The sequence below is a fragment of the Geotrypetes seraphini genome, chromosome 2, assembly GCF_902459505.1.
Source record: "Geotrypetes seraphini chromosome 2, aGeoSer1.1, whole genome shotgun sequence".
Classification (NCBI taxonomy): Eukaryota; Metazoa; Chordata; class Amphibia; order Gymnophiona; family Dermophiidae; genus Geotrypetes; species Geotrypetes seraphini.
The window spans coordinates 340979365-341005842 of record NC_047085.1 but is presented as its reverse complement, the minus strand read 5'-3'; the positions used below and the strand labels follow the sequence as shown (position 1 = coordinate 341005842).

Here is a 26478-nt window from a genome sequence, read left to right as displayed (position 1 = left end):
TGCTGCCGGACAAGAGGGCTTGGGCTCCCTCTTGCCCGATCGTTGGGGGGTGGATTCTGTAACCAGTGTTGTTTTTGACAGACACCGGTTACAGAATCCAGCTTTTAGGCAAAGGACTGGCTCCTCCTTCGCCTAAAAACCCTTGTTTTGGACATTTGGGGCTTAGGCTTTTTTTAGGTTGATTATATGGTATAAGTTTAGACGTAGTGGTGGTCTGGGCGTTTAAACAGCTGAACGTAGAGGCAGGCCATTATCAAAAAAAGCCTCCTTTTGGATGTTCTTTTTGATAATGGACATTTTCCCTGCTTCTACTTTCAATGTTTAAGGCCTTAGGCCAAAAGGGGACTTAGACATTTTTTTTTTATTATTATGCCCCTCATAGTGATGGATAACAAGTTTTGATTAGATGAGCGTAATGTACGATGGGGGGTATGGGGGATAAGTAGCCTGTTAATAAAATCAGGTTGGCCGGAAGTTATGGTCTTGTAAGTCAGTAACATTATTTTATAGGAAATTCGATGATCTATAGGAAGCCAGTGAGCATTGATCAAAAGAGGTGTGACATGATTGTATTTACGTGCTTTTGAAATAATTTTAATGGCAGTATTTTGAATAATTTGAAGATGCTTTATTTCTTTCTTAGTGATTCCTTTGTATAGTGCATTACTGTAATCTAAACATGAAATAACGAGCGAATGAATAAGAATATTTAATGAAGATTGATCTAATAAGGTGGCAAGAGATTTAATCATTCGAAGACTGAGCTTATGTGTTCATGGAACAAGAGTTTTCCGTCGAAAGTAACACCAAGAAGTTTAATAGAGGTGACTATCTGAACTGAAACTGATTTTATTGTTATGGGGCATTGTTATGCGGTTGAATCTGGAGACACACACTAGAAGGCCATTGTACAGTTTTTTCATTTGACGTCTCTGATCCCCCAATCAGAGACGTCATACAAAAAAAACAGTATGATGGCCTTCTAGACACACAAGCAACAAAACTGGACTACCAACTCTCCAATTTACTGATAATGACCACAGACTACAAATCGATCAGAAAAGAAATAAAAAACATGCTATTCAAGAAATCTTTGAAGACAAACTAAAACCGCAAGATTCATCCCAATTCTCTGAAGCAACTTGCAATTCTCTTCAATTCCTCTGGAAATGGCCAGATAACTTCTTTTGTAATCCGTCTTGAACCGCAAGGTATTGGCGGAATAGAAATCACTAATGTAATGTAATATAATTTCTCAAAGCCAAATCAGTTGATACTTTTTTAGGTCACTTCTGAAGACGCACCTAAACGGAGAAAAATGAAGGTAACCATATGCTACCAGATCTATTTTGTATTCTCTCCCCTTCACCCTGTGCTTAATCCAGGGCAGAGGTTCCTGGCTGCTCTGCAGCTTTGCATTCCATGGGAAACAGCAAGACCTCATAGGCCAAAGGGGATGCCAGTTCTCCAGTTACTGGAAGAACCCCCAGCAGCCCCTCATCATATATTTAGAAGGATGCATTTTCTCTTTCAGCCTTTGGGGACAGAAGTGGTTCCAGAAAACTGAAGACAGGTAGATGTCATACCTTATCATCATACCTTTGAACAAAATGTTATTTTCATATGGTCCTTATTTTTATCAACCAGATGCTGGAGATACTCACAGTGAACATTTTAAGCCCAAGGCTACAATTGGCACAGTGCTTCTGGTAATTCATTTTATGCATGAAAAGGGCACCACAGCTTCATCCATAGACCATGAGATCTTTTAGCCACTTTGGACATCTGGCTGAGATAAATGCTTCTAGGAAGTATCCTAACTCCTGATACAAGCACATTGCCAAAACATGGCCATGTTGGGTCTGTGTTTTGGATACCTGGTGTTTGGTGTGAGACTGTGAACATTAAAATTTTCTTTTTCTTTGATTAACTACTAAAGGTGTTCTCTTGTGTCCTTCACCTAGCCATATTCACTTCTATTTTGACTGATTTTCCCACTCCTCAGCCCAAGGTGAACAAAAATGTTTAATCTATCTCCAAAGTTTGGTTTGTAGATATAACTCTGAGTGAACCCTGTATTTGAGAGTATGTTATATTGATGATGATCCCATTGATTACAGAGGCTAGATTAGCTCTTGGGAGAGCTGAAGGCATTCTTGCTAGCAGGGCCTTTTATGAGAAATGAATTCCTACTGTAATTATGCAAGGATGTAAAAATGGAGGTTTTTTGAAATAAACTTAAGGCATTATTGTTTACGGAGGTATAAGGTACCTGATATAAAATCAATCTAGTAGGATTAAGAGGTTTTTCTAAGAGCATCGGAGCTGTTACTGCCTCGGCCGGTGCTAAAAACTGCGCTACGCTTTTGTAAAAGGGGAGGTTTGTGATTTTATAAATGTATGATTTTATGAGAGAGTATTTTCTCTTGGAGCAACATGTACAAAGTATTTTCCAATAAAGAAGCGGGGTAGTGAATAACCCGTTGTCTAGTTTGAAGGGAAAACACTGAAAGTTAGTTTATATCTATGATGGCTCTACCTTATGAACCCCTGCAGAATCTTTATTGAAACCATTTTGATTAGAACATTTCTTACCATGAATATCACATATTTTTCTAAAGACTGCCAAATGAATAGTAGCATAAGCAAAACAATTGAATCTGGAAAGTATATCTGGTCAATACATATGACAGTCACATGACCCACATATATGGAGGGGCATAATCAAAAGGGATGTCTGAGTCCGTTTACGTCCATCTCGCAAGTTGTCCAAAGTTAAAAAGAGCCTAAAATACATTTTCAAAAGATACGTCCAACTTTTTTTTACTTTCGAAAATCGTCTAATTATACGTCCTGCCGATCTGATTGTCCAAGCCACTAAATCGTCCATCTTTATACCACATTTCTGTCCAAGTCCAAAATGCCTAGAACAAGCCCTGTTGGACGTGGGAGGGGTCTGCAAAGTGATGGTCTGCACACCCAGACATGCCACCTAAATAGTGGGTTACCTTACAGGGCATTGCTGTAAACTTCACAAAAAGGATGCCATGGCTTCTCCTCACTACAGCTCTCTTATAGGTGACAGTGAGCCCCCCAAACCACTTTGCTTTATGTCACTTTCTTCAATTCAGATGCAGTTGTGGTCTACATCACCTCTACCAGGAGACTATTCCATGCCTCTACCACTCTTTCTGTAAAAAAATATTTCCTTAAATTACTCCTGAGCCTCTTAACTTCATCCTATGCCCTTTCATTCCGGAGCTTCCTTTCAAATGAAAGAGACTTGCCTCATGCACATTTATGCCATGTAGGTATTTAAACGCCTCTGTCATCTCTGCCCCTCTCACCTTTCATCCAAAGTATACATATTGAGAACTTTGTATGTCCCCATATGCCTTATGACGAAGACCACTGACCATTTTAGTAGCCTTCCTCCGGACCAACTCCATTCTGTTTATATCTTTTTGAAGGTGTAGTCTCCAGAATTGCTGTTTGAGAAACCCAAATATCAGATGCTGATCATCAAAAGGAGGTCCCAATGGTAAAGCTGAATTGATCTGGGGAGAAGAGGATATGAGCCACAAAGAGATTAGGGGGAAAGTCATCAACTAGGCTACCAATAAGATTTGTTATTTTTTTTTTAACCTAGGTTATTAGTAACTAGGTCTAATTGCTTAAAATGAGATCTATGCTAAAATAGCATGAGTTATGATAAAATAATCTGTCTTAATGGTAGCCCACATTGACAATTTCCTCCCTAAATGACTTACTCAAGGTTTTAGTGCATAACAGGGACAGAAGCAAGTCTCCAACCTAGGTATCCTGTTCACTTCTCTGTACTGTAAGCTAGGATCCACTAGTGCAATGTTTCTCAACCTGGTCCTGGAGTACCCCTTTGCCAGTCAGGTTTTCAGGATATCCACAATGAATATGCGTGAAAGAAATTTGCATATAATGGAGGCAGTGAATGCCAATCAAGATTATTCATATTCATTGTGGAAATCCTGAAAACCTGACTGTCAAGGGGGTACTCCAGGACCGGGTTGAGAAACACTGCACTAGTGCAGTGATTCATAAAACCTGTCCTGGTGGACTCCCAGCCAGTCAGGTTTGAGTTATATTTTCTTTTTGTGGTTCACCTGATTTTGAATAAGTTCATATGTTTTATGTCAAAAACGGTCTTACTGATAATTTGAACAGCTGAAGGTATTGATCATATTTTGTGATCTTGGCTTAGGATAATATTGCTATAAACAAGTTTGGAGGATAATAAAGGCATTTGGTGATGCATCCCATCTGTACCTCTCATCAGTATTCTACACCATTCTTCTGACATGCTGTAATGTAATGCACACTTTAGGAGAAGGATGTATATGCGTGACTAGAGTTTCTATCTGTCTGTATATTAGAAGCAAACACAGCTCTTATTGTATGCAATGACTTGTATTTCATATTGACATTTTGATTTTCATAAGAAAGCCAGAATAACTGATCAGTGTAGGTGTTGGGTAAAGCCAGGACAGGATTATCTTAGAATCATAAGTATTCCTACACCCAAGCCTCTCTCTTCTGCTTCAGCTCATACACTCCCTCTTTTACTAAGGCGCACTAGCTGATTTAGCGCAAGGTAAACGCTAACGCGTCCATATAATATAATGGGTGCGTTAACGTTTAGGACCATCTCACTTAAGTCATCTAAGTGCTAAATTTTGCAAAACAACAACCATATCCTTTTGGGCCCGATCTTAGAATGGATCATCTTAACAGATACCTTACCCTCAACACCATGATCTAACCATGGAATAGGCAAAAATGAATGGCATGTACCTATAACGTTTGACAAAAAGAAAATCAAAACTATGCCCTGTTGTGTGTATTGGTTCTATAACCATCTGAAAAAGAGCAAGAACTGCAATGGTATCCAGTAAACTTACTACAAGATTAGAGAGACAGAGGAACATTAAAGTCACTCAAGATCACCAGTTAAAAAAAACAAACAAACCAAAAACTACTTGGTGAAACATCAGATATGAAATACTATAAGTGAAGCAAAGCTGACTCATGATTTTGATTTCAGCAAGAAATCTATTTTTCCCTGCAGTCTAACTTTACCAGTGTAGAATACGTGAGAATTCAGCAGAAGAGATGCTTACTGTTTTAAACCAATAGAGTAATAGTTGAGTTCTGTTCTCAGTACTGGACAGTTGTATCTTCTGGCCTTTTCCAGGAAGGGACAGAATCTGACAAAACATAGGGTGGGGGGATCTAGTATAATCAGTGAGGGGAACTGGTGGCAGCAGGAAATCTCCTCTGACTATGCTTAAACTATATGTCCTCAGAAACCTCCATGGCCATTGACCCTTGTTATTAGAGGTGAGCCTTTAAGTCTAAGCCTTATTAATATAGGTCCCTACAATAACAGCCTATTTCTATGCTATCCAGGCTAATATACTTATTAAATGGCAGAGAAGCGAGACTGAAGTATGCAGCTGTCAGAAACCCTGCCTTGTTGGAAGTCAGAGGGACTGGGAATGCTTCTGCTCCCCTTCTGTCCACAGAAAAGAAGGAGAGATTGGGAATCAATGTGCATTTCATCAAAGAACCCTAGCCATAACACGTGTGGTTAGCAACATCTCAAGTCTGAGTTTTGTCACTGCAGGATTCCCAAGAATCTAAAACATTAATAGGATCCTAATTAGTAAAATAGCGCCTGAGCTTAGATATCTCTGAGACCCACAGCTACTGACGCTGAAACCGTGGATTGAAGACAAAGTTTTTATTTTATTTTTCTTTCCAGCTTATGATTTATCTTTAATCTTATCTATTGTTTTGCCTTTTGTCTTTGTTTTTGTTCTATTTCTATCATTTAAATTTCTCCAGAATTCTACTGTTCAACGGCTCCCCCTTCTGCTTCTATTCCTTTCTCTCCTCTCTTCTACCTTCCAAAGTATTTAGATCAATGCTGTCTTGTTAAAATGTTTATTTTATTTTTATTTTTCCTCTAACTCTACTTTTCACTTCTCTATTACCCTCCAGGTACTTTAGTTAGATTGTGAGCCTTCGGGACAGTAAGGGAATTTTTCAAGTACCTTTCTTATTTCTAATCTTAATGTATATTTTCTGTAAACCGCTTAGAACCTAACGGATGTAGCGGTATATAAGAAATAAATTACATTACATTACATTACATTACATTACATTACATTACATTACTATCTACAGAACTGTAAGTGAATCTAATCAGCATCATAATCTTCCTTTCTGCTCCTGCAGCAGGAATAAAGATGAGGAATAAAGATGTGCCTAAGGCCCCGCCCACAGGAGGGGCCTAAGGTTCCCGGGCCTATTCTGATTGGCCCAGGCGCCTTAGGCCCCACCAGTAGGCAGGGCTTTGGTACGGCTGGGCTAATCCGGCCCCATTCTTCTGTGGGCTGCCTGCCGGATGGACGGGTTTGGCACCCGTCTGTCCGGCCAATGAAAAAAAGGTACGGGGAAGGGGGGTTGGGGTGAGGGGGTTGTGGGGTTGGCCGGGGGGGGGCGTGGGTTGGCTGGGGGGGGCCGATCGGGGGTTCTGGGGGGGCGGACGTTGGGGGGAGGGGGGTGGGAGTAGGGGGTCGCCTGGGCCAGGAGGGCTTGGGCTCCCTCCTGGCCCGATCGAGTCGGGGGGTAGGGGGGTCGCCTGGGCCAGGAAGGGTTGGGTTCTCTCCTGGCCCGATCGAGTCGGGGGGTCGTGGCTTCAGCAGGGCAAGAGGGCTTGGGCTCCCTCTTGCCCCGATGTTGTCGGAGGGGGGGGGGGGGTTTGGTGGTTTGACATGGCAGGAGGGCGTGGGCACCCTCATGCCTGGATTGTTGTGGGGGGGGGGGGATTCTGTAACCGGTGTTGTTTTTGACAGACACCGGTTACAGAATCCAGCTTTTAGGTGAAGGACTGGCTCCTCCTTCGCCTAAAAGCTCTTCTGTTGGACGTTTGGGGCTTAGGCGTTTTTTTCTTTCATTATGGCTAAAAAGTGTAGACGTACTGTGGGTGTACTTTTAGACGTAGTGGAGATTGGGCGTTTAGGCAGAGGAAGGCTATAATCAAAACATGGACGTTTGTTTTGGTTATGGACACTTTCCTTGCTTCTGGGTTGAACGTTTAGGGACTTAGGCCAAATGGGGACTTAGATGCTTTTTTGATTATGCCCCTCTTAGTATTTCATAGACATTTTTATCAAATCACTAATAAACTTGGAAACTTGTAGGACACAAGAGATAAGTAGATTGGAGCATTTAAGGTAAGGGAGTGGAGAAGAGTACATAAGAAACTCTAAATATTTTTACTACTTTAGACCATTTGTTAAAAGTGACTTTAAGAGATTAAGTACAATAAACTCTTGGTTGAGAATACAGTATGTGGAGTTGGCTCATGGATTATTCCAGTCCGAGGACTGGTCCCGACAAAAAATAAATGTTTATGAACATAAAAATAGCCATACTGGGTCAGACCAATGGTCCATCTATGCCAGTATCTTGTTTCCTAAAGTAGTCAATCTAGGTCATAAGTACCTGGCAAAAACCCAAATAGTAGCGACATTCCAGGGATTCCAGGGAAAACAATGGCTTCCCCAATGTCTGTCTCAATAGCAGACTATGGACCTTTCTTTCATTCATCAAACCTTATATTTTATTAGCCATAAAGTGGTGTGGACTCCACTGAGAGCACACACTGTCTGAAAATGTACTACTGTCTCCCCACAGTGTTGGAATTGCTTGCAGGTGACAGGTACATTACAGCATATGCTATTTGATTGTATTCATTTGTTAAATTTGGATCTACGATATAGGAGACAGTGGTACAACTTTCTGCTTGTCCTTCTTCATGTGCATTCAAATGGATTGTATTTTGTTCAGCTGTATTGCCCAATTACATGTCTGTGGAACAAAAGAAACTGTTTGTCATACTCATTTCTATTGCTTTGAAGGTAGTAATGTTATATTGGAAGAATGCTGCCACAATTACTTACCATCACTGGTGGGACTATGTTTTTCTTATTGCAAAATATCATCTAGTTGCTCAAGATCATCATTTGGACTGCTACAGGAAGATTTGGTCTCCATTGAAATAGATCACTTTATGAGCTCAGTTTTAGCCATATTTAGTTTTAGATGGTGGTGAGACATCTAAGCAGCAATGTTGGACAGGTAGGCTGAGATTCGGGTCTGGATTCCTGTAGAGGTATTTGGTGTGGAGCGGTAGATCTGAGTGTCATCAGCAAAGAGGTGATACTGAAAACCATGGGAGAAGATCAGTGCATAGAAGGAGAAAAGGAGAGGTCCCAAGACAGAGCCCTGAGGTAAACTGATTGAGAGTGAGATAGCAGTGGAGGAGGAACCTCCATTGCATTCACTGAAAATATGATGGGAGAGATAGGAAGAAAACCATGAAAGAGCAGGACCCTGGAATCCCAGTGAGGACAGCGTATCAATGAGTAGGTGGTGGTCAACAGTATTGAAAGCAGCGGATAGATCCAGAAGGATGAGGATAAAGAGGCCTTTGGATCTGGCTAGGAACAGGTCATTAGAGACTTTAGCAAGGGCAGTTTCCGTGAAATGGAGTGGACAAAATTCTGATTGAAGTGGATGAAGAATAGCTTGAAATGAAAGGAAGTCCAGGTAACAGTGCTGAACAGCATGTTCAGGTAGTTTGGATAAGAAGGGGGAAGAGGGAGATGGGGTGATAGTTAGAAGGGAATGTGGAATTTAATGAGTGTTTTTTTGAGGAGAGGTGTAACTTCGGTATATTTGAAAACATCAGGAACAATTTCAGTGGAGAATGATAGATTGAGGATGTAACAGATAGGGGGGACAATAGTGGGAGAGAGAGCGCTGAGTAGGTGGGTCAGAATCAGATCAGAGGAGTAGGTAATGGGTTTGAAGGAGGAGAGATGATAGCATGGATGTGCAGACTGGATAGGCCACATGGTCTTTATCTGTTGTCATTTTGTATGTATGTTGTCATTTGTGGTCATATGGTCCACAAATTCAACTTAAGAACAGTTTTAAAAATGGAACCTGTCTGTACATTAGTTTACAAGGTGACCACTTTCGTCTGCACTTGTTTCCCACCCATTTGTGAACAAGCCAGGAACATCAACTCTGTCTGTGCTAGAGGAGAATCAACTGCTCGAGATTGCAAGTGATGGCCTTAAAAGTATATTTGAGAAAACGTCAAATCTCTCTACAATCTGTATTAAAGTCAAGGCGGAATATCCTGAGATCACAACAAAAGCACTGAAAACCCTGATTCCATCCAACATCCTATCTTTGTGTAGCAGGGTTTTCTGTAGTGATAGCAACCAAACCGAGATTATGGAGTAGACTGGACTTAAGGAATATATTTCAGGTGTCACTCTCTCCCATTAGCCCCAGATGAAACTGGTCCTTGGTGCAAGAAAGGTTGGGGACCACTGTTCTATAGCAGTGTTTCTCAACATGCAGTACAGTACGTGAGCCGTTTGTGGGGGGTATGCCGCGCCAGTGCTGTATGTCTCCCAACTTCCTTCTGCCATTATATAGCCCCACTTTTGACATTAGCCTAATCTATCGGATTCATCCCATTTGCCTATACCAATGACATTCAACTCCTTTATCCACTCAACTCGGCCAATATCAATGACATTCAAGAAATCAATCTTAAACTCAACAAAATCAGCTCTTGGCTCTGAACTAACAGACTCTCACTAAACATAGCTAAATCACGAGGGATTCTATTCCCTTATAAAAATAAAGATTCCACTGCACAACAATTTTTTGGTTAAGTCTTGATTCCTGAAAAGTTTTTGGTGATTATGACAGGTACCAACTTGGTATGCTCAAATATGGTTTTGGTTTTACTGCATCACGTAAGAACTATGAGAAATAGACATTTTTATGTTTACTGACAATAAAATATATAGTCAAGTTTACGTTTCGCACAAGCGACTAAATGAAACAGAATTAAAAGTGTTTTGCTCCCGAGTTTCTTTTATATTCAGTGTCTGGTGCATCACGTTGTAGCATCCAACAATAGTCGGCAAGCATTGACGGATTCCAATTGCCCTGGTATCGTTTCTCCATCGTAGCTATGTCTTGATGAAACCTTTCACCGTGCTCGTCACTCACAGCACCGAGATTTGCGGGGAAGAAGTCCAAGTGTGAATGGAGGAAATGAATCTTGAGTGACATATTGCACTTCATTCTCTTGTATGCTTTGAGAAGTTTGTCTACCAGCTGAATGTAGTTTGGGGCTCTGTAATTGCCCAGAAAATTGTCAACAACGTCTTTCAAGGCTTTCCAGCCAATTTTTTCCGGCCCAACTAACAGATCTTCAAATCGCTTGTCACTCATAACATGTCTGATCTGGGGGCCAACAAAAATACCCTCTTTGATCTTGGCATCAGTTATTCTTGGGAACATCTGTCTTAAATAACGAAAACCTTCCCCTTCCTTGTTCATTGCTTTCACAAAATTCTTCATGAGTCCCAGTTTAATGTGAAGAGGAGGCAAAAATATCTTTGTCGGGTCAACAAGCGATTCATGTGCTACATTTTTCTGTCCTGGAACTAACTTTTTACGGAGTGGCCAGTTCTTTCTAGAATAGTGCGACTCTCTGTCTCGGCTGTCCCATTCGCAGATGAAACAGCAGTACTTTGTATAGCCAAGCTGCAGTCCTAGTAACAGAGCAACGACTTTGAGGTCTCCACAGATATTCCAGTTATACCTGGTATACTGGACATACTTTAGTAACATTTCCATATTCTCATATGTTTCTTTCATATGTGCTGCATAGCCAACAGGTACTGAAGGATAAACGTTGCCATTGTGCAACAGAACAGCTTTCAGGCTTAACATTGACGAATCAATGAAAAGACGCCACTCTTCCGGGTTGTGATCACAACCAAAGACCGAGAACAATCCTTCAATGTCACAACAGAAACAGAGACTGTCGACTTGTGCAAAAAATTTGGTTATATCATGATGCCGGTCTCGAAACACAGAAATTTTCGTACCTGGTGATAGCAAACACCATTCCTGCAGTCTCGAACCTAGCAGCTCAGCTTTTGCTTTTGACAGACCCAAATCTCTGACCAAATCGTTCAATTCGGACTGTGTTATCAGATGTGGATCGCCTGATGAGGATGGTTCAAAATCCGGGTCAATGTCACTGTTAGAACCCTGCACTGCAGTTTCTTCATCTGGTTCGTCTAAGGTCCAATCCTCTGGTGGTTTCGGAACTGGAAGACTGTCATCATGTGGCATGGGTCTCATTGCTGAAGGCAGATTAGGATATTCAATTGACTTCTTGTTTTTGGCAGAGAAACCAGACACATTAGTCAAACAGAAATAACAGTCCGTCACATGGTCTTTCTGTTCTCGCCATATCATCGGAACAGCAAATGGCATCGTCTTTCGAGTACCTCTGAGCCAGGCTCTCAGACTAACAGCACATGTCGCACAGCAAATGTGAGGCGCCCATTGCTTGTCTTGATCACCTATTTTGCAGCCAAAATACAGATGATAGGCTTTCTTTACAAGGGCAGTCATCGAACGTCTCTGAGGCGTAAGTGTATATTCCCCACAGATATAGCAGAATGTGTCGCGGCTGTTACGACACCGACGAGACATATTGCCCGACACCAAAACGTCTATAGCATCAAGCTTACTTACTGTTATATTGCTACAGCTACTATACTACTATACTTTACTATACTGATACTATATACACACACGGACTATCTATATTAACCAAATGAGCAGGATCGGTGTATGGAAGCCACCATTATAGCATGGTGAGACAGCGCAAGCTCGTTCAGACCTGCCCAGACATGCCCAGGATGTCATCTTCCATAAAACAGCTTCCAACCTGGCTAGATTTTATGCATGGACATACCCAGGCGGCACAAACCGTTGTTGATAAGACACTTATGGGAGAAAAAATTGTTTGCATCCAAATATAAGAAAAAATCACGACAAAATTGAAGATTTCTCTGAAATGGTACGTGATGGGTAATTTTTGATGTAATATTCATGATCAGCACCCAAAATTCTATAAGAAACACCCAGCAGTGTTCAGGAAGCAAAAACTTTGTTGTGCAGTGCTTTAATCGCACAAATATCTATTGATTCAGTTCCTCTCCAAATGGAACTCAAACTACTAGGAGTCACCTATGATAAAGATCTTACCTACGAAGACCAAATCAGTTCCCTGATTAAAAACTGTTTTTACAAACTCTGCTTAATTTATTCCATAACCTCTGTTCTAGAACCCACTTCAATCCAAATCCTAATTCACTCTTTAATCATTTCACACATAGAAAATTGCAACTCTCTTTACCATGGTATAACTCAAAAAGAAACCTGTAGACTACAACTAATCCAAAATACCGCAATCAAACTTATTTATAAGGCCAAAAAATATGATCATGTTACCCCGCATCTTCGAGAGTTACACTGGTTACCAGACTCTCACCGAACTACGTACAAAATTCTTTTTCTAACTTTTAAAATTAAGACCTCCCACCTCCCTGTTTTCCTAGACAAATATCTCATTCCCTATACCCCTTCTAGGGTCCTTAGATCTACGAATCAAAACCTATTGACAGTACCCTCAATCAAGGACCTATACTATACTAGAAATTCCATCTTTTCTATAGTTGCACCCTCGCTCTGGAATGCAATGCCACTTGATCTCCACAACGAAAATTCCTTAAATAAATATAAAACAAATCTTAAAACATTTCTTTTTAAATATGCCTATCAATAAGTAGAAAAAACAAAACACCTTTTAAGAAGCGGCATCCTTGTCTCCCTCTCTTTATTCCCTATCCCTCTATCCCTCCATTTTATTTTTATTTACACATTGTAACTAAAACTTCCCTATCCCCCAGTACCTTTCGTGTCTAATAAGTCTTAATTTGTCATAGTTTTAGTTTTACCCTTCTCTTATTTTATTTCAACTAAATCTTAAATTTTATTAGATTTTTTTAATTTTTAATATTGTACACCTTCCAGATACATGTGATGGTCGGTATATCAAACCATAAATAAACTTGAAACTATATGCGGCGCCGGCGCAGTATGTTTCCATTCCTTCTGCCGTCTCATATCTTCCATGAAAGAGAGAAAGCGTGCAGGAGGCAGAAAGAGTTGGACTCATTGAGAGACAGAGAGGGAGAGATATGGATGAGGAGGGTAGAAAGGAGGGAATTAGAAATTTCACACTCAGGGGAAGGGGGAGAGGACAGAGAGTAAAAAGTTGGACTCATGGAGGGAGAGAGAGATGTTGGTTATGGAAGGGAATTAGGACTGGAGGAAAGGAAGCAGAGAGAAAGAAATGTTGGACTGTTGGAAAGGAGGGAGAAATGTTGGATGTGGCAGTAGAGGGAGTAGGAGAGATGCACGTTGGATCTCTCTCTTTCTCTATTCCCTTTGCAGCAAGGGAGGGAATGAGACAAGACAGTGAGAGAGAGGGAGACATGTTGCCAGTGGGAGTGGAGGAGAGAGGAAGAAAAGTTGGACTCATGGAGGGACAGAGAGAGATGTTGGTTGGGGAAGGGAATGAGGTCCTGAGGAGAGGAAGCATGCAGGAGATAGAAATAAAAAAAATATTGGACGCACAGTCAGAAGGAAGTGCAACTAGAAACTCATGAAATCACCAGACAACAAAGGTAGGAAAAATGATTTATTTTCAATTTAGTGATTGAAATGTGTCAGTTTTGATAATTTATATCTGCTGTCTATATTTTGCACTATATTTGTTTATTTTCTATAGTTGTTACTGAGGTGTCATTGCATATTTTAAAGTCATCTGCCTTGACCTCTTTGAGAAAAAAAGGATATAATGATAATTAACATTTTCTCTGCGTACAGTGTGTTTTGTAGGGTTTTCTTTTAATTTTGTGGGTTACCATTTTGTATTAATAAGTATATTGTGTGTATATGAAAAATGGATGGAAGAAATTGCATTACAGTTAGTACTGTTACTATGGGGGTGGGGTCTGGGGTGGAGCTTAGGCGGGGGTTTTCGGTTGATATTTGTTAGACATAGGGGTACTTGGATTGAAGAAGTTGAGAAATACTGTTCTATAGCACCCTTCACAGGGATAATGGAGAGTTGACAGAAGAGTTCCAAATTTGGTTGGTGTAAAGGAGTCTGGAACTGGTTTTCCTGAGTGTTGAACTAAGTTTTCTTTTTAATAAAATGCTGAATTATGTTTAGCTGCAGACCTAACTTATCTCATGTTCTAGCCTGCCTGCACTAGGTGTTTTAGCTTCTTATGGTTATCTCAACATACACGATATTGTATTCCGCCCTCCTGGACATGTAACAGAAAAACTGCAGGGCTTAGATAAGTGACCTGCTAGTGTGAGCTTAGGACCAATGATTGTTAAGAAAACTAACACATGAAAAGTTTTTTTCTAGAATTCAGTTGTATAGCCAGAAAAATGAATACCGTATTTTCGCGGATATAACGCGCGCGTTATACGCGATTTTACCTACCGCGCATACCCCTCGCGCGTTATATGCCTGAGCGCGGTATAGAAAAGTTTTTAAACATAGTTCCCACCCCGCCCGATGCCCGATTCAACCCCCCAGCAGGACCGCTCGCACCCCCACCCCGAACGACCGCTCGCACGCGCTCCCACCCGCACCCGCATCCACGATCGGAGCAAGAGGGAGCCCAAGCCCTCTTGCCCGGCCGACTCCCCGACGTCCGATACATCCCCCCCCCAGCAGGACCACTCGCACCCTCACCCCGAAGGACCGCCGACTCCCCAACAATATCGGGCCAGGAGGGAGCCCAAACCCTCCTGGCCACGGCGACCCCCTAACCCCACCCCGCACTACATTACGGGCAGGAGGGATCCCAGGCCCTCCTGCCCTCGACGCAAACCCCCTCCCCCCAACGACCGCCCCCCCCCAAGAACCTCCGCCCGTCCCCCAGCCGACCCGCGACCCCCCTGGCCGACCCCCACGACACCCCCACCCGCCTTCCCCGTACTTTGTGTAGTTGGGCCAGAAGGGAGCCCAAACCCTCCTGGCCACGGCGACCCCCTAACCCCACCCCGCACTACATTACGGGCAGGAGGGATCCCAGGCCCTCCTGCCCTCGACGCAAACCCCCCTCCCTCCAACGACCGCCCCCCCCCAAGAACCTCCGACCGCCCCCCCAGCCGACCCGCGACCCCCCTGGCCGACCCCCACGACCCCCCCACCCCCCTTCCCCGTACCTTTGGAAGTTGGCCGGACAGACGGGAGCCAAACCCGCCTGTCCGGCAGGCAGCCAACAAAGGAATGAGGCCGGATTGGCCCATCCGTCCTAAAGCTCCGCCTACTGGTGGGGCCTAAGGCGCGTGGGCCAATCAGAATAGGCCCTGGAGCCTTAGGTCCCACCTGGGGGCGCGGCCTGAGGCACATGGGCCAAACCCGACCATGTGTCTCAGGCTGCGCCCCCAGGTGGGACCTAAGGCTCCAGGGCCTATTCTGATTGGCCCACGCGCCTTAGGCCCCACCAGTAGGCGGAGCTTTAGGACGGATGGGCCAATCCGGCCTCATTCCTTCGTTGGCTGCCTGCCGGACAGGCGGGTTTGGCTCCCGTCTGTCCGGCCAACTTCCAAAGGTACGGGGAAGGGGGGTGGGGGGGTCGTGGGGGTCGGCCAGGGGGGTCGCGGGTCGGCTGGGGGACGGGCGGAGGTCTTTGGGGGGGGGGCGGGCGGTGGGGGGGGGGGGGGGGTTGCGTCGAGGGCAGGAGGGCCTGGGATCCCTCCTGCCCGTAATGTAGTGCGGGGTGGGGTTAGGGGGTCGCCGTGGCCAGGAGGGTTTGGGCTCCCTCCTGGCCCGATATTGTTGGGGAGTCGGCGGTCCTTCGGGGTGAGGGTGCGAGTGGTCCTGCCGGGGGGGGATGTATCGGACGTCGGGGGGGGGCATCAGGCTTTCAGGATGGGGACAGACCTTCAAGGGGGGACAGGACTTCAAGGGGGGACAGTGCACGGAAAGTCAGGGGGGGTGAACGGAGAGTCAGGACAGCGCACGGAAAGTCAGGGCAGTGCACGGAAGTCAGGGGGGGTGAACGGAGAGTCGGGACAGCGCACGGAAAGTCAGGGCGGGCGAAAGGAGCGTCGGGCATCATGCGCGTTATATGCCTGAGCGCGGTATAGAAAAGTTTTGGTACATATCATCGTGATTTCTGCGCGCTATACCCCTGTGCGCGTTTTACACAGGTGCGCGTTATATCCGCGAAAATACGGTAAATATCTCTGTAACTTCCTGGTTTCGGGACTTCTGAAGCTGCCAACTTGGTGCTCAGGAGTTGCATATATGCTGAATAAACCCTGTTGCTTTCTTCAAGTCTCTGATTATTGTGTCTTAGTGACCGTTCAGGTGTACAGGTTGGTTAATCCAACAGCTTCATCCTTTTGGAGAAGGATGATTTGGGTAATATGACAGATTATCTAGGATTACAATGCCTCACTTCTACAATTACTCAAATATATGTGTAGGCTTCAGTTGGTGCAAATTGTAGCTTCCCAGATTAAAGGTTGTAAAATTAAGGATAAAATTATTTCTGCCCTGAAAAGTGTTCATGGGCTACCATTTGAATTCTGTGCACATTTTAAGTGTACTGTAGTCTTCTTCCGCACCCTTCCTTAGTTAGATTCACAGTCATACAGGATTCTTTCCTGAGGGAACAGTTGCTCCCATTGACTTAAAGATCAGTTATCTCCCAAGAAAAACTGTAAAATCTGTATCATGGTTGTCAAAACATTCTTTTTTTAATTTGGACAAAACATGGATCAGTAACTACAGTATAGAACAGCATTAACAGCATTCCAATATACACCTGAGGTAGGTAATGTACAGTCTATATAAGATCTCTTATATAACTCATTAAACATAAACACCTTAATAAAACTAACCATGTAGCATCGAGTGGAATGGTTCAGAACCTTCCCACAGCTTTACACTTTCTTTTGGAGACACCACACATTTAGGCCTCTAAACCTTGTAAGGGAGGTCTTGTACTTGTTTATCCACTTCTTGCATTGTTTTTTTTTTTTTTCATACTTCTCACAATATATATATATATATATATATATATATATATATATATATATATACAAGAGCAGCAAAAGACAGTTGAAACCTAGGTTTCCTTCAAAGATAAATCATCTGTCCCTCTTACAAAACATTTCATTATCATACTCTTCCTTTCCACTTGCTACTCTTGAAGCTCACAGAAGGATAAAATCCAGTTTAATTAAATCATTTTCTCTGAGGACTCAACATCAGTGTTTCTGTACCCAGGCCTGAAACCAGCACTTTTCCATCTCCTAATTTCCTGCATTCCCTTTAGCCCTTAGAAAACACATGAATGTTGTTTTATTGTAGCCAGTTTGCTGCCATCTAGAGAGCACACACAATTACTACACTCATACCTTTTTTGTTTACTATATCATTCTACAGTAGTATTATATTCGGCATATAAAACCCAACCTGAATCTTTAATTTAGAGAAACAGTTCATTCTGCTTGCTCTATTATAGCATCTATTTACATATACATTCTTTTGTTCTATGTGGCATCTTTTTAGCCAAAGACACAACATGGCTGTTGAGGTGTTACCTTGGGCAAGAATATTGGGAGCTGAGCCCAATGCCAGGCAGACTTGTATGGTCTGTGTCCTGCCTGTGGCAAGAGACAAGAGTGGCCAAATTCAACATGGGGGAGCTGAGTTCGATGCCGGACAGACTTTTGTACAGTCTGTGTCCCACATGTGGCAAGAGACAGATGAAGGTTTGACAATTCCAGCGTGTTGATCATTTTATGGTCACATACTGCGAGTAGAGGGAACTTTTCAGCTTAGGAGAAAAGAGAAGGCTTCTTGACTAGCAAGTTGTATACTGTCGGCAATATACCACATATCATCCCCATCATAGTTGGCATGGTGGTGATTTCACAACCAGTATTTAAACATGGGTGATCTGGGCTACACAAAGTGGTGGGCAAGGCTCGGGTCACCTTCTTGGGCAGACTGAATGGACCATTTTTCTGCCATTATTTACTGTGTTACGGTGTAATATTGGAGTAATTAAATTTGTGTATATTAGCTTCTCTAATTTCTGTTAGTATTTCCTTGCCTGATCATTCTGACCAACTGGATGGCAATGTACTCCCACTGCTAATTTCTTTCCCCTACTTCACTTAAAATTTTTATCCATGAATATTCCATGCAGAACTTCTATCCTATTTAATGCTATATGCCATCTTTAACATTTAGCATCACTGCTTCATCAATTTGATTTACATTGCTTTAAACTACAGCTCCCCCTCCCAATTCTCGGTTTCCCCACTTGTGAATTCAGTTATTTGCGATTTTTTTTGTGCCAGATTTTTGTCCCCAGACCTTACCTCTCTCCTTTGTCCCCGTCCTTACCTGGAGGTCTAGCGGTGGTGCATGGCAGGAACGATCTTCCTACTTCTCCTGCCCCATGCAGAGGCGTCATCAAAATGGCTGCCTTGAGTTCCCGTTGTCTATACATTCATTGGATTAAAAGCACTTCAAATGAGATCATTTTGCATTCCACATCCTATTTGCCATTCTTTGTTCTTTCTGAAGCAGAGTATATTACTTAGACATCCCCACCTTCCCAAATAAAAGCCTTTTCACTGTGATATTTATTGTGTTTCTTCATATGAGAGCCAATATAACCTCTTGTTGTTTTTGTAGCTAAGCAGATGTTTAGTCTAAATCTAGTGGGGTAGGGACAGGGATACAAATTCACACTTCTGGGTTGAGGGACAGTGCCAGGATTGGTTCACACCAAGAGGCTAAATAAGCAGATTTAGACCTTTAGCAAATAAACTCCACACAATAACTCATCCAACTCCAAAATCTTTAACTGAACCAGAACCTTTAATGAAAACTTGCTTGAAGTTCACACCACACCAAAAGTAACTTGAATCACGACAGGATAGTTCAACTTGGGTTTTAACTTTATAGAAAACACTCCTTCCTCCCAAATGGTATTAAGTCATTACGTTTGTATCCATGCAGCTCTGTCTCAAGGTATCTGTACTAGAGAATTTTTCCCTGTCCCCGTGGCAACACATTATCCCGTCCTGTCCCTGCAAGTTCTTTTCCTGTCCCTGCCCCATTCCTGGAAGCTCTGGCACTCATCTGCACAAGCCTCCAACGCTTTAAAATCATAAGTGTTGGAGGCTTGTGCGTTTTAAGGCAGAACATACAGGAATTGGGCAGGGACAGGGACAGCGACAAAACTTGCAGGGAAATTGAGTTTCTGCGGGGACGGGGAAAAATATGTCCCTGTGTCATTCTCTAATCTATACACTGGAGTTGTTAATTACACAGGCAAGGTGGTTATCAGTGCTCTTTACACTTACTCTTTAACCAGCAGCCAAGTTAAAGTTAGATATCACCAGTTCTGGAGTTGTTAATCATCTCAGCAAAGCGGGGTAAGGATTCCTGCCAAAAAGGTCCTTCAGCCCTAATGTATTTTCTTTTGTTTCTGATCTGTGAGATGGTAGGCAGTATGCCTGGGATGTTGCAAAAGATAGATCAGATACTTTTGTATTTCTCCTACTTTCCCAAGAGCAGAAGGGATATAGAGGGCATGACGGGCTTGCTAATTCCTACACACTTCATTCCCAATAATAGTCTCTCACTTGCTGCTGGAGAAAAATCCAGAGGGCTCCCCAAACCCTCTAAACCAGTGTGTCGTAAACTTTTTAAGCTGCGGCGCACTAATCTCAAGGCTGTGGCTGTAGGGCATCCGTAAATGCGTGGACGTTGACGTGATTGTGATGTCATCACGTCGACGTCCCCACATGTCCTCCAGCTGCGGCCCTGAGCCTCCTGTTACTTCCGGTGGGGGGGGGGGGAGGGGGGTGCTGCTGCAGAAGGAGAGGTGAGGAGGAGGAGAGGCGCAGGCACCGGCTGACTGACTACAGGACGTGCCTCTCTCCTCCTCGCTGGCATCATGGGGCACACCTGGAATCTGCCGGGGCACACAGTTTGCAATACTTCTCTAAACTCTCACTTCTCACTACAAGTACACTCTTCAGTGCTGATTAGAGAATGACACGGTGACAAAATTCATCACCGTTCCCGTCCCTGCGGATAACCGCGGGAAATAATCCCATGTCATTTTTTAGTGTCTATTTCAGCCTCAGTCCTTCTACACCAGCATTCTTCAGAGCAAAGCTTGCGGGTCAGTGGTTGTGGCCATTCATACTCTGATTCTTATGTGAGCCAAGGATAATGAAGTCATTGTGACATCACTGATATGATTGGCTCTTAGGCACTGGTGGAATGAGGCATTATGACATCACAATATCTGCTCTGGATACCAGAGACTGTCATTTTGTAGTGTCTATTTCAACCTCAGTCCTTCTACACCAGCATTCTTCAAAGCAAAGCTTGTGGGTCAGTGGTTGTGGCCATTCATACTATGATTCTTCCCTCTCTCCTTAAAAATGACATGAAGATGATTTCCCGCGGTTATCCGCAGGGATGGGGACGGTGATGAATTTTGTCACCGTGTCATTCTCTAGTGCTGATCATGGATGATTCAGCAAGGCTAAGCATTTTCTCAAAATATCATATTTATTAAAAACAGGCATCTCCCTAGATTACACTTGGGGCTCCTTTTACAAAGGTGCGCTAGCGTTTTTAGCGCACGCACTGGATTAGCACGCGCTATAGTGCGTGCTAGCTGAAAAATTACCGCCTGCTAGCGTGCGTGGCATTAAAACCGCTAGCGCACCTTTGAAAAAGGAGCCCTTGGTCAACAGTGACAAATGGAACCTAAGACACCCGTCTCTGGTCAGAAAATGTTTTTTTTTATAGTCGGGGGTGAAGGGGAGGGTGTGACTCTGTCGCTCATCCAACCAAAATTTACTAACTGTGCCTTCTTTAAAAATCATTGGAACGAGAAGAGCTGATATGTTTACTGTTGCAGGTCCACAATGGTGGAATTCCCTTCCCCATTATATTAGAATAGAAAGTGATATCCTAATATTCAAAAAGCTTTTAAAATCCCATAAATCCCATAAATCGATCTATAATTAAATTTATGGACGCCATTAACTAATTTTTAATCCTCTAAATTGTTGTTTTGGCTCAAAAAAATATGCAAGAAGTGCTTTGAATAAATTTTTACCCTACCTTTCGTTCTTCCCTGGTTTTTTGTTTTTTTTCCTTTTCCCCATTGTAACTTTACCCTCCTTTCCTATCTCTCATGTGAGTCACAATTTGATTTTATTGTAATTAGGTTAAAGTTTCTTTATTATATTATGTACATCGCTTAGAACTCTGAAATAGGCGATTCATCAAATGTGAAATAAAACTTGAAACTTAAAACTTGCCGCAAGATCCTTCCCACTGAATATAATAGGTATGTCCAATGTTCTACCAGGTTCTTAACCTTTCCATTCCTTTTTGGAAGGTACAATAGTCTTAATTATCCAACAATCTTCACTAATCCAACCATCCAGCATATCTGACAGACCCCCACCCCCATCACGTCGCTGTTAAAAAGTGTGCAGCTTCTCTTTCCATTTTCCAGCATAGCACAGAGGGAACTTTTTCACCTGAGACCATTTTTTTTCAGGTCGGGGACTCTTCTTTTACTGCAAAATAGCACCATTGTGACCCAGGACCCTGCTTTTACTACCTTTGTTCTTGCATTGTCTGAGGGATTACCATTGGTTTTCATGTTATTCAACTTTTCACTTATCTGACAATCCAGACATTGCTGTACTAGCTCTATCCTGGCAGATGTCGGAAAGCAGAGGGTTCAGCCAGAGGATACCAGACCTCCTGACTGCAGAAAATATCAGTTAGTATGCGCTGCTCTCTTAATACACTAGTGACACACTGAGGATTCAGTAACACTCTTTAGTGCTGAATTCCTCAGTCTGTTACACCAGTGTGGATGCTGTCAATCTTTTTCAAATCTTGGTCTGCCTTAATGTATTTTCATTTACTCCATCTGGTGACAGCTGTTTTTGTTCTACAGTATCAGGTTGCACAGTAATGCCAAACATTAGGGAAATTCAAAATAGCTTTTGAAAGAGATCCAACCTGGTGATAAACAAGTGGGCTAATATTATAAAACATAGGTTATTGTTTTGAGGATGACAGTTATGATTTTGAGCTATTTTATCCGTGTGGGCACAAAAACTTGAACGATCACCAGCTAATTTCACATCTCTTGAACAGGCCAGATGCTATTGCCTTTCATTTACTGGCGTATTGGACTCCATTCAAACTAGTGACCAAGAAATGGTTGCTGCAGTTGTCTGGGTCTCGTTGCATCTGGGTAGGTAGAACTGACGTTTTAGCCATCTTGCTGTGGCTTTCTTCAGGGTGTTCTGTGAGGTCTACGGTTTGTCTTCATATACAGTAAATAGTGGGTCCTCAAACCTGATTGACTGGGGAAATAAAGTTATCTCCACTGAGCCATCCAGCCCTTGGGTGTTAGTTAAGGAAGCATTTATTTAAAATATTACAGTGCTTGTTTAAATAGTTAAGAGTAGTTCATAGTTGAGCATTCTGTAATGGCTTCATAGTGAACATTCTGTAATGGCTTAGTTGTCCTTTGTGTTATTACAGAATCAGTACTAAACACACATTTTGGGACACTGAAATTTTGCTGCCAAGTTATACAGTTGCCACCATAGTTTAGTGTTAATATCCTTGAACAAACTCAAATGTCCAAATTATGAATGGGAAAGGCAAGGGACACAGATGACGGTGTGACTGCATAGAAACATCTAACTTATAAAACTCCATTGAGGCATCGAGCTCAAACACCAGAACATCAAGCAACTGCATCGAGGCATGCATCGTCGTTGGGGGAGCACAGTTCATCATCTCACTCTCGACACTTCTCCAAGCGTTCATCACACTCACATTGATATGATCATCTTGGCACTCACCTCAACGCTCTTCAAGATGCTCTCATTTTGCAAGACCTGACGTCAAGGAGCATGATTCCTACTTGTCTCTCTGCTCTTCCAGTGACTATCCAGAGCTATCAGTGGATGAATCTTGTGGCTTACCCTCAGATCTATCTCCTCCACTGCCATGTTAGAGGTCTCCCCCAGAGAGTCTGTCCTTCATGAAGTTCATCAAACAAATGGGGCAAGCTCTGCCAATAAATGTCATCTCTGTCCTTACCCCTTTGTTCATCTGTATATCATGAGTAATAATGTAAAATTCTCTTGCTGTTAGCCACATTGATTCCATGTAGAAAATTACGGGATACAAGAAGCTGTATTGTATTATTATAATAAATACAGATTCTGAAACAGAGCCTAGAGGAGATCTCATGGATGCACGACTACAAAGAGTGGTCTAAAGCCTGCATTAAGGTTCCTCTCCATAATCTCATGAAAGAGACTTTATTTAAGAACTGGGAATTTCCACTTTCCATCTTAGTGACTTCACATAAAATGCACACTCTTTACAGCAGGGTTTCTCAATGTGCAGTATGTGTGCCCCAGGGTGTATGTGGGCCGCTCGTTTGGGGTACGCGGATTGACTGCCCCTCGCCTGCCCATCCGTCTGCTCACCGCATGCCCGCCTGCCACCACTGCCATTCTCCCGCTACATTTACTTACAGCCCTGCTGGTACTGCAACTACAGGAAGGGCCAGGCGCGTGCAGCGATTGCACGCCACTGGCCCACAAGCCTTCCCTCGATGTCAATTCTGATGTCGGAGAAAAGATCTGGGATTGGCTGGCCTGGACCTTCTCTCCGACATCAGAATTGATGTCGGGGGGGGGGGGGGGGCTTGTGGGCCGGCGGCATGCAATCGCTGATCGCGCCTGGCTCTTCCCTTCCTGTAGTTGTGGCACCAGCGGGGCTGTAAATATATGTAGCAGGTGGCGAGCGGCGGTGGTGGCAGACCGGGAGGGGGGAGGAGGAATCAACGGTGGGTCGGCTTGGAGGCAGGCGGCAGGCTTCAGCACGGCTTCAGGGGAGGGCGGGAAGTAATTAAATGCAGCTGGTGCATGATGGGTGGCGGTGGGTCAGCTTGGGAGGCAAGCATGCTTCGGTGTGGCTTCGGAGGGAGGGAGGAAGGGGGCACTAACGGGACATAGGAAGGAGGGAGGGAGGAAAGGGGAACTAACTTGGAACATGGGAGGGAGGGAATAGAAAGGGCCTGAGCGAAGAAAGAAAGAAAGGAAGGAAGGAGACTCATGAAATCACCAGAAAACAAAGGTAGGAAAAATTTTCAATTTAGTGATCAAAATATGTCAGTTTGAGAGTTTATATCTGCTGACTATATTTTGCACTATATTTGTCTATTTTTCTATATTTGTTACTGAGGTTACATTGCATATTTTAAAGTCATCTACCTTGACATCTTTGAAAACCTGCTGAATATAAATGATAATTAACATTTTCTATGCATACAGTGTGCTTTGTATTTTTTAAAAAATTTTGTGGTTAGCATTATGTATTAATAAAATTATATTGTGTGTATATGAAAAATGAATGGAAGAAAAGGCATTACAATTAGTATTATTATTCTGGGGGTGGGGTCAGGGGCAGAGTTTGGGCGAGTCTGGGGCAGAGTTTGGCCAGGGGTACTTGGTTGGTATTTGTTGGCTTAGGGCAGGGGTAGGGAACTCCGGTCCTCGAGAGCCGTATTCCAGTCAGGTTTTCAGGATTTCCCCAATGAATATACATGAGATCTATTTGCATGCACTGCTTTCAATGCATATTTATTGGGGAGATCCTGAAATCCCGACTGGAATACGGCTCTCGAGGACCGGAGTTCCCTACCCCTGGCTTAGGGGGTACTTGGCTTGAAAAGGTTGAGAAACACTGCTTTACAGGATCCAGTCTTGCCCTGGCTTTGACAAACCAGAATTCCAACACAATCTCTAGTGGTGGAGTCCGCCTTGAAAAGGACAAACAGTACCAGAACTTATGCCAGTACTCCTTCCTGTGCAGGAACAGGCAGACCTCTAGATAAGTTTGGATGTAGAGTATTCCAAAGCTCTATGCTGGCAAATAGAACATTAAACTACAATTTTTATGTGATATTTTATTTAAAATCTTATATCCAAAAAAACGTCAGGATACGAGGGTAGTTCGTAAAGTTTGGTAAAATATCAAATGAAATAACATAGGGGTCCTTTCACTAAGGCGCTCTAACTGATTTAGTGTGCGCTAATCGATTTAGCACATAGAATATAATGGGTGCCTTAGCATTTAGTGCATGCTAACCTTTAGTGTGCACTAAATCGATTAGCGCGCCTTAGTAAAAGGATCCCATCGTCTCCTTTCAGGGCTATGCACTTAGTCCAGCAAGTTTCCAATTTTTTCATATCATCGGGAAAATAGCTTACAAAAAACTTGCTGGACTAGGCATATAGCCCTCGATGGAGACTACGTTGTTTAACTTGCGTTTTTACCAAACTTTTCAAACCACACTCATATACCATCCAAACATTTCTCCACTTACCAACATTTAGTGAATGAAGCGTGCTACGGGCAAAAGAGATTAACGGCATCATTTTTTTATTCCCCTCATGCATTCAATCTTCCAGATAATTCAGGAGTTAAGGAGAGTGAGTCATATTATCTACTATATGTGCTTTTTAAAACTTTCGCATGTGTGACTTTGGGCTCTCTTTTACAAAGGCGCACTAAGCGTTGTAACGCGGATTTAGCATGCGCTAACCACTAATGCGTCCATAGGATAACATGCACGCATTAGCGTTTAACATGCGTTAAAAAGCTTAGTGCACCTTTGTAAAAGAGGGGGGTTGGTCTTTCCTATCTAAAATGTTATTTTTCTGTTTTACACTTACATACATGTTTTAGTCATATTGTGACCCTTGTGACCCTGGGCAAGTCACTCAGTCCTCCTTAGCCCCAGGTACGTTAGATAGATTGTGAGCCCACTGGGACAGATAGAGAAGATGCTTGAGTACTTGATTGTAAAACCGCTTAGATAAATCTTGATAGATGATATATAAAACACCTAATAAACTTGAAACTTGTAAACTGCTGCGATCACTGGTTGCTAGGCAGAATATAAAGTTTAAATAAACTATTTAAGAATGAGGAGCAGGAAGAGAGGGGGAAAAGAGATTGTTGAAATGAGAAGTGCCATTGTTAAATACCAGAATGGTTATGTGTAACAGGAAAAACAGGTAAAAAGAAAGTATAAAAAAATGTTGTGAACATTGTGGAACACTGCAAAGCACTCTTGTAAGTGCTTAAGTAGGTTCAGTAGGCTCCGGTTGTCTATTGCGATATTTATGAAGTTTCTACAATTTTACTTTCCTTTTGTTGTGTATGTTGTGCACTGTTTTGTTTTTGTTTTACAGTGGTTTGCTTGATTTCTAAAGATGTGCCTTGGTCTTAACCCTTAGTGGTTCAATCAGAGCTTTGTAAATTAGTATAATTAGATGTTTATG

At 42.8% G+C, this 26478-nt stretch overlaps 1 protein-coding gene and 1 long non-coding RNA gene across 4 annotated transcripts in view; one reads left to right on the top strand and one right to left on the bottom strand.

Annotated features, from left to right (window-relative positions):
- The window catches only part of LOC117353862, a 115366-nt gene extending 96667 nt beyond the window's left edge, over positions 1 to 18699 (bottom strand). For both annotated transcript variants that reach the window (XR_004538048.1, XR_004538049.1), the window contains exon 1: positions 18452 to 18699. This is a non-coding gene — a long non-coding RNA (uncharacterized LOC117353862). The remainder of the gene's footprint in view (positions 1 to 18451) is intronic.
- The window catches only part of TPK1 (thiamin pyrophosphokinase 1), a 412744-nt gene that overhangs the window by 113700 nt on the left and 272566 nt on the right, over positions 1 to 26478 (top strand). The window lies entirely within an intron of this gene.